The sequence below is a fragment of the Somniosus microcephalus genome, chromosome 23 (genome assembly GCF_052327205.1).
Source record: "Somniosus microcephalus isolate GS21.2 chromosome 23, FLI_Smic_1.0, whole genome shotgun sequence".
NCBI lineage: Eukaryota > Metazoa > Chordata > Chondrichthyes > Squaliformes > Somniosidae > Somniosus > Somniosus microcephalus.
Window position 1 is genome coordinate 13,603,231 of NC_141009.1, and position 18,226 is coordinate 13,621,456.

The 18,226-nt window shown below is 49.3% G+C and overlaps 1 protein-coding gene across 3 annotated transcripts in view; it reads left to right on the forward strand.

Annotated features, from left to right (window-relative positions):
* Nucleotides 1-18,226, forward strand: part of LOC147101662 (procollagen galactosyltransferase 1-like) — a 94,290-nt gene that overhangs the window by 3,905 nt on the left and 72,159 nt on the right. The window lies entirely within an intron of this gene.

Sequence of the window (18,226 nt, forward strand, 5' to 3'; positions counted from 1 at the left end):
GGACGTATGCTGGCCAGAATACCTGAGAGAACTCCCCTGCTCCTCTTCGAATAGGATCTTTTACGGTTTAACGTCTCTTCCGAAAGATGGCACCTCCCAGTGCAGCACTCCCTCAGCACTGCACTGGGAGTGTCAGCCTAGATTTTGTGCTCCAGTCTCTGGAGTGGGACTTGAACCCACAACCTTCTGACTCAGAGGCGAGGGTGCTGCCCACTGGGCCACTGGCTGACACTTAATGCTGTTCCACAGGTGCTGACAGCTCTTCAGTTCATTGCTCAAGTGTTCATTGTTCAAGGCACATTTTTGCCAATAAACTTTAATAATGTTTGAAAATCTTAATTCATCCGTTCAAATGGTTCCCACCGCTACTGTTGCCAGCGAAAAGACCTCTAATGATTCAAAGAATTACATCGGATATACGGCACAGAAACAGGCCATTTGGCCCAACCAGTCCATGCCGGCGTTTATGCGCCACTCGAGCCTCCTCCCGTCTTTCCTCATCTAACTCAACATAACCCTCTATTCCCTTCTCCCTCATATGCTTATCTAACCTCCCCTTAAATGCATCTGTACTATTCGCCAACTACTCCCTGTGGTTGCGAGTTCCACATTCTCACCACTCTCTGGGCAAAGAAGTTTCTTCTGAATTCCCTATTGGATTTCTTGGTGATTATCTTATATTGATGGCCTCTAGTTATGCTCTTCCCCACAGAGTGGATACAGAGAGAATGTTTCCACTTATCAAAATGTTTCATAATTTTAAAGACCTCTATTAGGTCACCCCTCAGCCTTCTTTTTTCAAGAGAAAAGAGACCCAGCCTGTTCATCCTTTCCTGATATGGATACCCTCACATTTCTGGTATCATCCTTGTAAATCTTCTCTGCACCATCTCCATTGCCTCTATATCCTTTTTATAATATGGAGACCAGAACTCTGCACAGTACTCCAAGTGTGGTCAAACCAAGGTTCGATACAGGTTTAGCATAACTTCCCTACTTTTCAACTCTATCCCTCTAGAAATAAACCCTTGTGTTGTCCGGCTCTAAATGCTGGGACGTTTTTCAAACTGGAGGGTTCATCAGGCGGGCGATGGGCGAGCCGTGGGCTACCCCCATCCAGTGGCTCCGACGAGACACGCCTAAATATTGTGGACAAGCTGCCAGCACTCAGCGAGCACACGCAGGCAGCTCGCCGGGAGAGAATCTAGGGGCCTCCCCGTGCAGCCTAGTTGGAAGTCAGACACCGAAGGGGGGCTGGAATCCTGGGGCGGGGGGAAGACACTGAGTGGCCAACAATGGCCTGAGGAATTTTGCTCCTCCTGGCCCCACAAAAATCACTGTTTTAAAAATAAATAAATAAATAAATAAATCTTTCAGGGCCATTTTCTGAGCAGCTTCCTGTGCTCCCTTTAAGGACCTCTGGTTAGGCCGCTTGATGCCTGGCACCAATGGGCGGAATGTGGCGCCCGCTGCGCCCATTGGCACAAAATGGCATTGGGTTCCGACAACCGACGTATTTAAATACGTTAATAAAGCTCCCACCTGCTTTGAGTTGAGCGCCAGCCGCCAATTTTGAGGCGCCCCTGGAGGAGCCTCAAGGCCTTGTGTCTGGAGGGCCCCGAGGAGCCAACGGGCGGGCGATTTTTATTTTTCAATTCTTCCAGCATAAACGGGGCAGGTGCCAGTTGAAATTTGCCCTCCCCCACAGCTTTCTCCAACACAATCCAAGTTTGGAAGGCGCCTGTCGTACTACTGGCTGTTTTGGTTTCAAAGTGGACGCAGGAAAAGAAAAAAATTAATTCACACGCCCACCGTTGCACGTGACTGAAATGCTCGTGGCAACACTGCACCATGTCCCTGTAGCAAACCTGGAATGTACAGTGGATGATTTGTGCTGTGTTAAGGGAGTGAGGTTAGACAAGTCACCACGAAGGTTGAGGCATTGACTTGAGCGCGAATACTGCTGAAGCCTGTAGCTTCCAGTCACTCTAACAGACAGGCAACCCTCGTTGAACAAGAGTTGCGAGCGGGAGCACAGGAACAGTTTAGAAGGCTCGCACATCTGCAAACTACATTCACTTTGTTGGCAGCTTTCCCGTTATTGCTCTTGTGCAGGACTGCGGAGAGACGCTGAATTCTTAATGAAAACCATCTGTTGTTAAATGAGGCTCCGTGGGAATGGGTGGCTGGGGGCTGGTTTACAAGATTTGTCTGTTCTTCCGTGAAGGAACTCTTACCACCCGATTGCCCCCGTCACCTGCGAGTTTAAACCCCACCTTGTCGACCGTCCAGATGGTCCAAAGGAACTGTCCGTTCTTGCCTTCCGTGTAACGAGCACAAATATTTAGAGTGACGTAAAGTAATGAGGCATGTTATGTTGAATTTGGCTGTTTCATTCTCTGTGTGTCAGAATGAAGCTTTGCCCCCCTTTGCAATGGAATGTAAATCGGGCAGGTTTCACTGCAGGCATTCAGTAATAGGCAGGAGAGAGAGTTAAAGGTACAGAAATTCTGGATGTGGCTGGAGGATAGATTATGTTATCTATTATAATTCGGGCTCTCTAAAATGCAGTTTCCACAGGAACTCCTATAATCTGAAAGTTATGCCTTTATGCATGTAGTGAATGGTGGTGGTGACCAAGTACTGACCTATACACGCCAGGAAGGCCCCATGTTTGATCCCACTCTGTGTTGCGTTACTTGATTGGGATATTTCAGTTGGTTTGATTCTTGGGATGAGAGGGTTGTCCTATGAGGAGAGATTGAGTAGATTGGGCCTATACTCACTGGAGTTTGGAAGAATGGGAGATGATCTCATTGAAACATATAAGATTCCGAGTGGGATTGACAGGGTGGATGCCAAGAGGTTGTTTCCCCCTGGCTGGAGAGTCTAGAACCAGGGGTCACAGTCTCAGGATAAGAGGTCGGCCATTTAAGACTGAGATGAGGAGGAATTTCTTCACTCAGAGGGTGGTGAATCTTTGGAATTCTCTACCCCAGAGGGCTGTGGAGGCTCAGTCGTTGAGTATATTCAAGGCTGAGCTCGATAAATTTTTGGACTCTAGGGAAATCAAGGGATATAGTGATTGGGCAGGAAAGTGGAGTTGAGGTCGAAGATCAGTCATGATCTCATTGAATGGCGGAGGGGCCGTACAGCCTACTCCTGCTCCTAGTTCTTATGCTTTTATGTTCAGCCCCCTCGGCTAGGAAGGGCTCATACTCCTGACCCAACACGTCCTGGAAAGTGGGTGAAATAGATTTGGCTGTGATGTGCAATGGAAATGAAGGTCTAGCATGCACTGTCACGCTTTAAAGTCTTAAAAATATTTTAAAAAGAGAAAGAAGGACAAATTATCATTTCAACAACTTGAGGTATGTAGCCAAGTAAACTTGATCTGATTGGAATCTAGTTACAAGCAGCCAATTAACAGAGGTGGGTGACCTCACCATGAAACTTAGCAGCTATCTCCAGACAGTATTTGTCTAATTTCCGCACACAAAAGTCTGCTTTTCAGAGTTCAGCTAACAGAGTTCCATTTTAAATGCACAGTATACCGGCCTATCTAAAATTCATATACATTAAAAAAAACTGATATCATGTAATGAAACAGAATGGGGCTTGATTTCATCACAGTGTCCTCCGATTCTGTGATTGAGTTACTCCCTTTTACAGTTTTTTTTTTGTTTTAGAAGTATTTCCCTTCCTTATCGTTCCTCCTCCCCCGAAGGAGTTGACTCATTTAGCGGGGTCCATGGTCACTGGCTGGCCTCTGGTACCTCCTCTTCATCGATTGGCCTGGACCAGTGCTTTTCTGTGAATGTTGACACGTACCTGGGTTCCTCTTATGTTATATTCTCCATGGAGAGTGTCAGCAACCCAAAGTTAAATGATAGCATCATTAAAGAAAGTGACATTTTATTAATATACAGCGACAGAAATAACGAGCTAGCAAATCAACCAGTACAGTAACCTGATTAAATTAACCCCCCTCGTCCTGGACGCCCCCCTCCCACCTCCCACCCCGGATGCCCTTGTGGACCCCGACAATCCGAGTGTGAACACCTGGGACCTCGATAGTGGGTGTCCTCATTGACCATGAATTGAGCTTCCTACCTCATATCCGTTCTATCACTAAGACCGCCCATTTCCACCTTTGTAATATCGCCCATCTCCGCCCTTACCTCAACCTATCTTCTGCCGAAATCCTCATCCATGCCTTTGTTACCTCTAGACTTGATTATTCCAACGCACTCTTGGCGCTGGCCTTCCTAGTTCTACCCTCAATGAACTTGAGCTCATCCAAAACTCTGCTGCCCGTGTCCTAACTCGTACCAAGTCCCGCTCACCCATCACCCCTGAGCTCACTGACCTACATTGGCTCCCGGTTAAGCAACGCCTCGACTTTTAAAATTCTCATCTTTGTTTTCAAATTGCTCTGTGGCCTCGCCCCTCCTTATCTCTGTTATCTCCTCCGGCCCTATAATCCCCCTAGACCTCTGCTCTCTGCCTATTCTGGCCTTTTTAAACATCCTCGATTTTAAATGCTCCACCATTGGCTGTCGTGCCTTCAGCTGTCTGGGTCCTAAGCTCTTGAATTCCCTCCCTAAACCTCTCCGCCTCGCTACCTCTCTCCTCCTTTTAAGATGCTCCTTAAAACCAACCTCTTTGACCAAGCCTTTGACCATCCGCCCTAATATCTCCTTATGTGGCTCGGTGTCAAATTTTTTTTGATAATCGCTCCTGTGAAGCGCTTTGGGACGTTTTACTATGTTAAAGACGCTGTATAATTACACGTTTTTGTTGTTTAGTCAACTGTGGGAACCTTCACACAATCCTCACTGAACATCAATACGTACACACTTTCCAGCAAGGTATCATTTGATCGAAGTCAGGAGCAGGAGCCCTGGCTGATCTCGTCCCGTCCTCGTCTATTCCAAGAGCATTGAAGCTGATTGCTGTGTCCCAGCTGTGATCAACTAACTCAGCCCAGTCTGGGGGTCACTTCCGTTCACGCCGCTGATTAATTGGAGGGGGAGAAGGAGCTTGGCAATATTAGGACGTGGTCAAAACCTGATAACGGAGGGAATGCTAATGGAGGTTTCCACTCGTTCCGTACAGTTCCTTAACAGATACAATCTGGGTGTTTCTAACTGTGCATTCTAGACACAACACAGGCATTTCATCAAAAAGTTCCCCGCTTTCTAACGCTCCATTGCTCAAATAACACTGATCTAAGAGATTTAGGGCAGAGAGCAGGGGAAACATTTGTACACACAGGGCTGTGAGGCGGTGGAATGTGCTGCCAGAGTTAGTGATTGAAGCAGAGATCTTGTCAGCATTTAAGAATAGATTAGGTAGGTGGTTGAAGGAAAGGGGAATAAAGGCAGGTAGGAATAGGGCACTTGAGATTAGGATTTCTACTCATGTGGAAGATAAACACCGGCCTGTTTCCGTGCTGTAACTTCATTTTAGATTGATTTGAGAGACCAGTAAATGTGATGAGGCCTCACTTGTGTTAACGAACAGCCCAACATGTTTTCATTTGCAGTACCTAATCAGCCAGACGTTCCAGCTTCCCCAGTGTAATTTCACAATCGTCTGCTAGACATCCAGTGTAACCTCATGCTTCCCCTGTGTAATCTCACACTTATTCGCTCGTTACTGCTGTGCAACCTCTTACTTGTTTGCCAGCTGCCCCAGTGTAATCTCACACTTGCTCCCTAACTGCCCCTGTGTAATCTCACAATTGCTCCATAACTGCCCCTGTGTAATTCTATACTTGCTCCCTAACTGCCCCTGTGTAATCTCACACTTGCTCCCTAACTGCCCCTGTGTAATCTCATACTTGCTCCCTAATTGCCCCTGTGTAATCTCACAATTGCTCCATAACTGCCCCTGTGTAATCTCACACTTGCTCCCTAATTGCCCCTGTGTAATCTCACACTTGCTCCCTAATTGCCCCTGTGTAATCTCACACTTGCTCCCTAACTGCCCCTGTGTAATCTCACACTTGCTCCCTAACTGCCCCAGTGTAATCTCACACTTGCTCCCTAATTGCCCCAGTGTGTTCTCACACTTGCTCCCTAACTGCCCCTGTGTAATCTCACACTTGCTCCCTAATTGCCCCTGTGTAATCTCACACTTGCTCCCTAATTGCCCCAGTGTAATCTCACACTTGCTCCATAACTGCCCCTGTGTAATCTCACACTTGCTCCCTAATTGCCCCTGTGTAATCTCACACTTGCTCCCTAATTGCCCCAGTGTAATCTCACACTTGCTCCCTAACTGCCCCAGTGTAATCTCACACTTGCTCCCTAACTGCCCCAGTGTAATCTCACACTTGCTCCCTAATTGCCCCTGTGTAATCTCACACTTGCTCCCTAACTGCCCCTGTGTAACCTCATACTTGCTCCCTAATTGCCCCTGTGTAATCTCACACTTGCTCCCTAATTGCCCCAGTGTATTCTCACACTTGCTCCCTAACTGCCCCTGTGTAATCTCACACTTGCTCCCTAACTGCCCCTGTGTAATCTCACACTTGCTCCCTAATTGCCCCAGTGTAATCTCACACTTGCTCCCTAATTGCCCCAGTGTGTTCTCACACTTGCTCCCTAACTGCCCCTGTGTAATCTCACACTTGCTCCCTAATTGCCCCAGTGTGTTCTCACACTTGCTCCCTAACTGCCCCTGTGTAATCTCACACTTGCTCCCTAACTGCCCCTGTGTAATCTCACAATTGCTCCCTAATTGCCCCTGTGTAATCTCACACTTGCTCCCTAATTGCCCCAGTGTGTTCTCACACTTGCTCCCTAACTGCCCCTGTGTAATCTCACACTTGCTCCCTAACTGCCCCTGTGTAATCTCACAATTGCTCCCTAATTGCCCCTGTGTAATCTCACACTTGCTCCCTAACTGCCCCTGTGTAATCTCACACTTGCTCCCTAACTGCCCCTGTGTAATCTCACAATTGCTCCCTAACTGCCCCTGTGTAATCTCACACTTGCTCCCTAATTGCCCCAGTGTGTTCTCACACTTGCTCCCTAACTGCCCCTGTGTAACCTCATACTTGCTCCCTAATTGCCCCTGTGTAATCTCACACTTGCTCCCTAACTGCCCCTGTGTAATCTCACACTTGCTCCCTAACTGCCCCTGTGTAATCTCACAATTGCTCCCTAACTGCCCCTGTGTAATCTCACAATTGCTCCCTAACTGCCCCTGTGTAATCTCATACTTGCTCCCTAACTGCCCCTGTGTAATCTCACACTTGCTCCCTAATTGCCCCTGTGTAATCTCACACTTGCTCCCTAACTGCCCCTGTGTAATCTCACACTTGCTCCCTAACTGCCCCAGTGTAATCTCACACTTGCTCCCTAATTGCCCCAGTGTGTTCTCATACTTGCTCCCTAATTGCCCCTGTGTAACCTCATACTTGCTCCCTAACTGCCCCTGTGTAATCCCACACTTCTACACTGGCTACCCCTCAATCATAGAATCCTAGAAATTTACAGCACAGAAGGCGGCCATTCGGCCCATCGTGTCTGTGCCAGCCGAATCCCACTTTCCAGCTCTTGGTCCGTAGCCCTGTAGGTTACAGCACTTCAAGTGCATATCCAAGTACTTTTTAAATGTGACGAGGGTTTCTGCCTCTACCACCCTTTCAGGCAGTGAGTTCCAGACCCCCACCACCCTCTGGGTGAAAGAAGTTCTCCTCAACTCCCCTCTAATCCTTCTACCAATTACTTTAAATCTATGCCCCCTGGCTATCGACCCCGCTGCTAAGGGAAATTGGTCCTTCCTATCCACTCTATCTAGGCCCCTCATAATTTTATACACCTCAATCAACTCCCCTCAGCCTCCTCTGTTCCAAAGAAAACAAACCCAGCCTATCCAATCTTTCCTCATAGCTAAAATTCTCCAGACTTGGCAGCATCCTCGTAAATCCTCTGTATCCCTGCGGAACCTCACCATTTATTCTTCAGCTGCCCCGTTGCGTGCTTTAACCTCATGCTTGCTGTAACTCCCCTGTGTAATCTCAGCTGGACTCTCTAATTAAACCTGTGTATTATCTGAATGTCTGGTTAAGTACTCCGCCTGTATACATTTACTAGTTCCCTTTCATATGTAGTCTCCAACTGTCTTGCTAGCTCCCCTGTGTAATCTCAGATGGACTCACTATCTAGCCCTGCACAATGTCAAGTAACTGGCTCTACGAGAAATGTTACTGCTCCCAGTCGATAAAGGGGGAAAACTCAGTGACTAGTCCTTTCTGGTAAGTCTATTTCCAGCTGCCAATTTTTTGTTTGAAAATGATGCTTAATTTTCCATGAGCAGCTTTCAAACCTTTAATGTGGGTGATTAGCTTCATTTTCTACTAGTAGTTTTCAAACACAATTCATGTTGGACGCTGCTCCAAGTGTCAGCCGTGGCTCAGTGGGCAGCACTCTCGCCTCTGAGTCAGAAGGTCGTGGGTTGAAGTCCCACTCCAGAGACTTGAGCGCAAAATCTAGGCTGCCGCTCCCAGTGCAGTGCTGAGGGAGTGCTGCACTTTCAGAGGTGCCGTCTTTCGGATGAGACCTTAAACCGAGGCCCCATCTGCTCTCTCAGGTGGACGTAAAAGATCCCACTGGCCACTATTTTGAAGAAGAGCAGGGGAGTTCTCCCTGGTGTTCTAGCCTTACCTGGTCATTATCACATTGCTGTTTGTGGGAGCTTGCTGTGCGTAAATTGGCTGCTGCGTTTCCTACAACAGTGACTACACTTCAAAAGTATTTCATTGGCTGTAAAACACGTTGGGACGTCCGGTGGTCGTGAAAGGCGCTATATAAATGCGAGTGTTTTTTTTTGATGCCATTGTTTTTGTTAACTCCCTTACATGGTAAAGTCTGGAGAAGGCAATGCAGCTTATCGCAGAATTTAAACTGCATTATTTATTGCGTTACTGCATGGCCGCACCATGCACTTGAGCAATGATGCCTGTTTCCACGGCAGCTTGATTTTCCCTGAGTTCCCATCTGGGCCATGTCATTGTTGGGGTAGGGTTGGGTTGGGTGTTGTAGGGTTGAGTTGGATTGGGTGTTGTAGGGTTGGGTTGGGTGTTGTAGGGTTGGGTTGGGTAGGGTACGATAGGGTAGGGTAGGTTGTTGAGGGGCGGAGAATAGTCAGGCACTTCACCAAGAGGGATTGGGGTAAGCTGGCGGGGGGTGTTCTGGGAGCTGCTCTGTACACCTCGTTACTCCCAGCATAACACAATAGTGGAGGAGGATTGGCTGCAAACGTCTCCTGCCCCTTGACCCACAGGCAGTGGGTGGTGCATGCGGAGAACAATAAAGGCTGTTTCCCACATGCACAACACTCCCCGCCCGCCCCCCCCCCCCAAATATATTTGCAGCGAGAGAAGTAATCGGCCTTTTCCCCAACTCATAGAGTCATAATGGCACAGAAGGAGGCCATTCGGCCCATTGAGTCCGTGCCGGCTCTCTAGAGCGATCCAGTCAGTCCCATTCCCCTACTCTATCCCCGTGCCCTGCAAGTTTATTTCCCTCAAGTGCCTATCCAGTCTCCTCTTGAAAACATTGAGTGTCTCCGCTTCCACCACTTCCACCGGCAGTGTGTTCCAGGTCATCACCACTCACTGCGTAAAAACCTCACATACCCCCTTGTATCTCTTGCCCAAATCCTTAAATCTGTGTCCCCTCATCCTTGTACCATCAACTAGTGGGAACAGCCTTTCCCCGTCTAGCCTATCCACACCCGTCATAATCTTGTACACCTCTGTCAAATCACCCCTCAACCTCCTTTGCTCTAATGAAAACAAATCCAGCTTCTCCAACCTGTCCTTGTAACTAAGACCTCGCATCCCCGGAACCATTCTGGGAAATCTCCTCTGCAGCCTCTCAAGGGCCTTCACATCCTTCCTAAAGTGTGGTGACCAGAACTGGACGCAATACTCCAGTTGTGGCCTAACCAGCGCTTTATAAAGGTTCAGCATAACTTCTCTACTTTTGTACTCAATACCTCTATTTATGAAACCCAAGATCCCACATGCTTTGCTAACCACTCTCAATATGTCCTGCCACCTTCAGGGACCTATGCACATTAACTCCCAGGTCCCTCTGTCCCTGCACACTCTTTAAAACTGTGCCATTAAGTGTATACTCAGTCTCAACCCATTGATTAGGAACCTTGTTCTTCTGTTTGAACTTCAAACAACATACTTACCAAACCCTCCACATCGACCACCTCTGCCCATACAACATCTCCAGTGTCACCGAAACCCTTATCAACCCTTTCATTACCTCCAGCCTCCAATTCTCCTTGCCAGCATCCCAATCTCCACCTACATGAACTTCTACTCATCTAAAGCTCTACTGCCCACCTCCTAACCCAGACAAAGTCTCACCTTCACCCATCACCCTTTCTCTCTCAAACGCCCACTGGCGTTCCATTCCCCCCCCAATGGCCCATTATTAGTGAGCATAATGTTGTGCTGTAGCGCAATCCTGATTGTGGCGGAGTGCTGTAGCCCGGTACCGAGCGTGGCGGAGTGCTGTGGCCCATGACCGAGTGTGGCGGAGTGCTGTGGCCCGGTACCAAGCGTGGCGGAGCGCTGTGGCCCGGTACCGAGCGTGGCGGAGCGCTGCGGCCCGGTACCGGGCGTGGCGGAGCGCTGCGGCCCGGTACCGGGCGTGGCGGAGCGCTGCGGCCCGGTACCGGGCGTGGCGGAGCGCTGCCGCCCGGTACCGGGCGTGGCGGAGCGCTGCGGCCCGGTACCGGGCGTGGCGGAGCGCTGCGGCCCGGTACCGGGCGTGGCGGAGCGCTGCCGCCCGGTACCGGGCGTGGCGGAGCGCTGCCGCCCGGTACCGGGCGTGGCGGAGCGCTGCCGCCCGGTACCGGGCGTGGCGGAGCGCTGCCGCCCGGTACCGGGCGTGGCGGAGCGCTGCCGCCCGGTACCGGGCGTGGCGGAGCGCTGGCGTGGCGGAGCGCTGCCGCCCGGTACCGGGCGTGGCGGAGCGCTGCCGCCCGGTACCGGGCGTGGCGGAGCGCTGCGGCCCGGTACCGGGCGTGGCGGAGCGCTGCGGCCCGGTACCGGGCGTGGCGGAGCGCTGCGGCCCGGTACCGGGCGTGGCGGAGCGCTGCGGCCCGGTACCGGGCGTGGCGGAGCGCTGCGGCCCGGTACCGGGCGTGGCGGAGCGCTGCGGCCCGGTACCGGGCGTGGCGGAGCGCTGCCGCCCGGTACCGGGCGTGGCGGAGCGCTGGCGTGGCGGAGCGCTGCCGCCCGGTACCGGGCGTGGCGGAGCGCTGCCGCCCGGTACCGGGCGTGGCGGAGCGCTGCGGCCCGGTACCGGGCGTGGCGGAGCGCTGCGGCCCGGTACCGGGCGTGGCGGAGCGCTGCGGCCCGGTACCGGGCGTGGCGGAGCGCTGCGGCCCGGTACCGGGCGTGGCGGAGCGCTGCGGCCCGGTACCGGGCGTGGCGGAGAGCTGCGGCCCGGTACCGGGCGTGGCGGAGCGCTGCGGCCCGGTACCGGGCGTGGCGGAGTGCTACGGCCAGACAAGAGCAGCTTGTATGAAGGGACCAGTAGGTACGTTTTACCCACTCCCAGTTCTGAACCTGAAGTACGGGTACCAATTATGCCAGTTGCAGTACCCGGCTTGACCCTGGCACCTGGTCTGAGGCTCTCTGAGAGAGGCCGGCCTCTCCATCCTGCAGGGCAGAACCTTTCATTTATCCTGCTCAAGGATCCCCAGTGCAATTTATGAAACTGATTTTATTTTCTCTCTCACTTGCTCACGATCGTCTTGTCTGTCTCCAAAACTCTCAAGTCTGGGCTCGTTCCATCAATTTTTGATTATTTTCTCATCTGCGGGCTTTGAAATGAGAGAGTTTGACAGTGTTTGTAATTGCCTTGTGCAGCCAATTGTGGAAACTTGACAATGGCATGGACAAAGCATTACTGGAAATCACCTGCAGTGCTGTTTTATCTTCTGCTATTCATTTTTATTCAGCAAACATGATTAGCAATAGCATACATCTGCCTCGTCACTAGATCTGAATGGCAACACCCTGTAGCACTGGGGCTAAAGCCAAGTGGAGAGACGGGGAGAGTGGAATGGTGGTGACCATTTTAATTTGCCTTCTAATTATGTATTAACCGCAGGGGACTGGAAAATATGTTTCAGACATTAATGTTTACTTTTGCAAAACAAAACAAAGATCAGACGAATAACGGTTTACATCAGCAGAAAGCAAGCTTTTAACTGCCAAAGAATCTCCCTCTCATTTTTGTCTTTTTGTTCTGTCTGTCTGCCTTTCTCTCTCACTGTGCCAGCTGCGGCTCAGTGGGCAGCACTCTCGCCTCTGTCAGAAGGTTGTGAGGTTCAAAGTCCCCACTCCAGAGACTTGAGCACAAAAATCCAGGCTGACACTCCCAGTGCAGTGCTGATTGAGTGCTGCACTGTCGGAGGTGCTGTCTTTCGGTTGAGATGTTAAACCGAGGCCCCCGTCTGCTCTCTGAGGTGCATGTAAAAGATCCCACGGCCACTATTTCGAAGAAGAGTAAGGGAATTATCCCAGGTGTCCTGGCCAATATTTATCCCTCAACCAACATCACTAAAACAGATTATCTGGTCATTATCACATTGCTCTTTGTGGGATCATGCTGTGGGCAGATTGGCTGCCGCATTTCCTACATTACAACAGTAACTACACTTCAAAAAAGTACTTCATTGGCTGTGAAGTGCTTTGGGACGTCTAGTGGCCATGAAAGGCGCTATAGAAATGCAAGTCTTTCCCTTTCTCACACTCTCTCTTCCTCTTTGCTACGTCTGTCTTCCCCTCGGCTGTGTTTTAAAAAAATTAATTGACTGGATGTGGGCGTCGCTGGAAAGGCCGGCATTTATTGCCCATCCCTAATTGCCCTTGAGAAGGTGGTGGTGAGCCGCCTGCTTGAACCGCTGCAGTCGGTGTGGTGAAGGTGCTCCCACAGTGCTGTTGGGGAGGGAGCAATGTCCCCACTAAGATGAGCGGCTCGCGCACCAATCGGGAGGTCCCGTGCAGGCCGCTCGAAGATACTGCGCATGCGCGGCCGTGCTGCAAATTTAAAGGGACCGCGCACCAAAAAATAATTAGAGGGAATATTGGTGGGGAGCTCCAGAATTTTGACCCAGCGACGATGTCTTTCTATTTTTGTCTCTCTATTTGTTGTGCTTCTCCCCCTCTCTCTCTCTCTCTCTCTCTCTCTCTCTCTCTCTCTCTCTCTCTCTCTCTCTCACTCGCCCTTCCCCCTCCAGCCCTTTCTCCTCTATCTATCTCTTTACTCCTCTTGGGTCTTTTTCTCTTCCTTGCCCCCTATCTTTTCCTCTTTTTCTGTCTTCCTCTCCATTCACACACACACACACACACACACACACACACACACACACACACACACACACACAAACATAAACACAGTCCTCCTACCTCTCTTCCTCTCCTCTCTCCTTTCTCTCCCTCCTCCTCTATATCTTTTCCTTACTCTTCTTGGGTCTCTATCTGTTCCTTGCACCCTCTTTTTCTTCCTCCTCACTCCTCTCCATCTCCTTCGATCTTTGTTGCCCCCACTCATTCCTTCGTTCATTCTCTCTCTCGTAGGTTCCCCCCTCCCTTCCCCCCCCAAAACCCCTTGATTGTATCTCTGTCTTCTCCATCGTTCTGCTGTGGCCCCACTTCAGTTGCTGACCTGTTCAGCTGCTCGTGCAATCATCTAGCATTAAGTGCTGCTCACTGTCACCACCTGCACAGCAGGAAGGCTGGATTAATAGTATAGTAGCATTGTCCGTAACAGAGTATCTTTAACCGATGTTATGGAATTTGAAATGGCCCTGCCTCCTAAAGCTCCCTTTTGCTCCTCGGCGAGAAGATACCGTGCTGATTCCTGGCAACTTCCACAGACAGACAGGGGACATAGTGGTAGGAGGGGCCACTGTAGCCACTGCATGGAGATAGGAGCTGAGGAGGCAGACAGATTAGAGGCAGACAGCGGGTATGTCTCTCCGTTCTCTCTTCCCTTGCTCCTCTCTCATTTTCTCTGTTTGCCTCAGTTTGTCTCTCTTCCTTCCCTGCTCGTTCTGTTCACCTGCACTCGGTACGGGATTCTGTGCTCAAGTCTCTGGAGTTGGGCTTGAACCTACAATCTTCTAACTTGGAGGCAAGAGTGTGAACCAACTGAGCTAAGGCTAACACCTAAACTAAGAGTGTCCCAGTTCTTTTTGTTTCTTGAGCCACTTAGGTTTTATACCTTGGAACCTGATGGGCCACATATAGGGGGGAAAATTGGGTTGCTTTGTACCTCCCATTAGGGCGCAAAGCAACTAGTGCCCGGGCGTGTGCTGCCCACGCTGTGGTGTATGTGCCTTTAAGAGCAATTATGGTGTATGTGCCTTTAAGAGCCCCAGGTGTGCGTAATGCCGGTAATTGCCACTTGGGCTATATAAGCCTGTGTATTGTGTATATCCTTTAGAAACCCCCCCCAGACTTGCTTAGTAAATACCTATGAACCAACTCCTGTCTTCAGTGTCTTTATCTACACACGGACACTACAGTGGCGATGAAGTGGAAACGGACTTACCTGCAATTCGGCAGCACCTCAAGGACATCGATTCCTCCAGCGTCCAGAAGACTCAAGGAAGTAAGAGAAACTGTGGTTTCACCAGCTGGCCAAGCTGGTGACAGGTACTGCGCTAATCCTTCCTGGGCGTCAGGCTGGAGCTCCAGCGGCGGGCTCTACAGCTGAGACAGGCAGCGAAATCGGAGGCAAGCAATAACGGACTGGGAGGGTGCACTCGAGAGACGGCCGGCGCGGCAAGCAGGTCAGCGTTTAGACCTCCGTCGGGAACGAGTCTCCAACAGTGAATAAACGGAAACCACAGTAAAACAGCGTTGTTATTGGTAGCAGCGCGGGAAGCGCCATATCGTTGTTACAGAGAGAAAAAAAAAGCGCGGGAAGCGCCGTATCTTTTCTGAAATGCCTAAATCTGGTAATATTGAGGCTTTTGATGGCGAAATAGAAGATTGGACCACATACGTGGAAAGAGTAGAGGTTTATTGCACTGCAAATGGAATAACAGATGAAAAAAAAGCTTCAGTACTTCTGAACTTAATGGGCGCGAAGACATACGGGCTGTTACGAAATTTAATCACTCCAGCCAAACCAAAGGACAAGACTTTTAAAGAAATTGTTGATACCCTGCAGGAGCATTTAAACCCAACACCGCCGCTGATAGCGGAACGATTCAAGTTCTTCAAGAGAAATCAACACAAGAATGAAAGTAACGCTGATTACCTAACCGAATTAAGAAAGCTATCAAAGTACTGCCAATTCGGAGCAGGACTATCGGATTATCTTCGAGACAAATTTGTTTGCGGTCTCTTAAGTGAAGGAACACAAAAAAGACTGCTTTCTGAAAAAGATTTAACATTGGACAAAGCTTTCAGTATGGCTGTATCATACGAAGCAGCAGCAAAAGGAGCTGCAGAGATACAACAAGAGACACAGGACTTCGGCACCCATAAAATGACACAGGAGTTCGGAAGATGTTATCGCTGCGGCAGATCCGCCCATAACCAGAGGGACTGCTGGTTCAAGGGCAAAGCATGCAGGCAATGTGGTAAGATTGGACACATTGCACGGGTATGCCAATCTGGACAAAATAAATCCACTGACAGAAAACAAAAAATCAATAAAGAAAAGTACAGGAAGGTACAAATGATGACGGACAATAGCTCCGAAGACCAGAATAGCGATAGCGACTCCAGAAACAAGAGACTAAGCTGTCTCAAATTACATAATGTACTTGCCAAAGAGGATTACCAAACCATTTGGGTTACCCTCACAATAGCAGGGTCCCCAGTTAAAATGGAGCTAGATACAGGATCAGCTCTAACCGTAATAAATCGACGAGATTACGAGAGGCTATTTTCGCATATACCTCTAAAAGACACATCCATTATCTTAAAAACATATACGGGGCAGAAAGTCTACCCCAAAGGAAAAATAAGGGTGCCTGTGGTATACAACGGCAAAGAAATACAAAAGTTGTATTTATACATTCTACAAGATGGTGGTCCACCGTTGTTGGGACGTGAATGGATAAGGAAGATACGTTTAGACTGGCACTCCATTCAGGCACTGACGGTGACCAGTAAGGAAAAAAACAATGATGCCATCATACCTGAACAATTAAAAGACATCTTGGCCAACGCCAAAGAAGTGTTTCAAGAGAAACTAGGAACTTTGAAAGGCATCACCGCCTCAATAAAAGTGGAAGATACAGCAATTCCAAAATTTTTTAAGGCAAGACCGGTGCCATACGCAATGCGTCCGGCAGTCGAGGCAGAGCTGAAGAATTTGGAAAAGGCAGGCGTATTATCCAAAATAGATTGGAGCGAATGGGCAACACCCATCGTTCCAGTCATGAAAAAAACATTGAAAAATAACTCTGAGGAACAGAAAAAAATTCGCATCTGTGGGGACTTTAAGGTGACTGTAAACCTGGTCCTTCACACGGTACAGTATCCTCTTCCGAGGATAGAAGATATTTCCGCTTCACTATCCGGAGGGAAACGTTTCACAAAAATTGACTTGGCACAGGCATATCTACAGATGGAGGTTGAGGAGACCTCTAAAAAGTATCTCACAATAAACACACACAAAGGCCTGTACCAGTACAATCGACTGGTTTTTGGAATAGCATCAGCTCCAGCTATCTGGCAAAGAGCTATGGAGCAAGTCCTGCAAGGGATTCCGGGGACTCAATGCTACCTAGACGACATCCTTATAACAGGAGAAAACGACAACGAGCACCTTGCCAATTTGGAGCAGGTGCTCACTAGGCTGAAAGAACGGGGCCTACGAGCAAATCGCCCCAAGTGCGAATTTTTCCAAAATCAGATATCATATTGTGGCCACATAATTAATAAGGAAGGGTTGCATAAGTCACCTGAAAAAATTGAAGCAGTTATAAAAGCCCCAGCACCTGAAAATGTTTCACAATTAAGGTCATTCCTGGGATTAATAAATTACTATCATAAATTTTTACCGAACTTATCAACTATTCTACACCCTCTTAATGAACTTCTACAGATAGGAGTGATTTGGAAATGGAACAAAGACTGTAAACGTGCCTTCCATAAATGTAAAGACTTAATCACATCCGAGAAAATTTTGGCTCATTACAACCCATCACTACCAATCAGACTGGCGTGCGATGCATCCCCTTACGGCATAGGAGCGGTATTGTCCCATAGATTCCCTGATGGCTCGGAATGGCCGATAGCTTTTGCGTCACGCTCATTGAACTCAGCTGAGCGTAACTATGCCCAGATAGACAGGGAAGCACTCAGCCTGGTATGGGGAGTGAAGAAATTCAACCATTACCTACACGGACAAAAATTTACCTTGCTGACTGACCATCAACCCCTCATCTCCATATTCAACCCTAAAAAAGGTGTCCCCATTATGACGGCACAAAGACTACAGAGGTGGTCCCTTTTTCTAGGGGCACACCAATACAACATTGAATACAAAGGGTCAAAACAGCATGGGAATGCTGACGGTTTATCACGCCTACCGTTGCCAACTATAGAAGAGGCACCTACAGTAGACCCAGTAGAGATATTCCACTCTACCATAGTGGAATGTCTACCAGTGACACATTCTGCCATTGAAAGGGAGACAGGAAATGACCCTACTCTCTCACGGGTCTACGATTTAACAGTGAAGTGATGGCCAGCACATGGCGAACCACTGTTGCCAGCATTCTCGCAAAGAAGAGAACAGCTGTCAGTGTGCCGAGGAACCTTGATGTGTGGATCCAGAGTGGTGATTCCACCCAAACTCCAGGATAAAGTACTAAAGGAGCTTCACGAGGGGCATCTGGGTGGAGTGAAAATGAAGAACCTAGCTAGGGCGTTTGTATGGTGGCCAGGTATCGATGGAGACATCGAAGACATGACCAAGAGCTGCCTAGGATGCCAGAAGGTCCAAAATGCTCCGCCACAGGCCCCTCTACATCCATGGGAGTGGCCCTCATCTCCCTGGCAAAGGGTGCACATTGACTTTGCTGGTCCATTTATGGACTCAATGTTCTTAATCGCAGTTGATGCACACTCCAAGTGGCCGGAGGTAATAAAGATGTCCTCCACCACCACGGAAAAAACCATCACAGTATTAAGGACCATATTTGCCAGGAA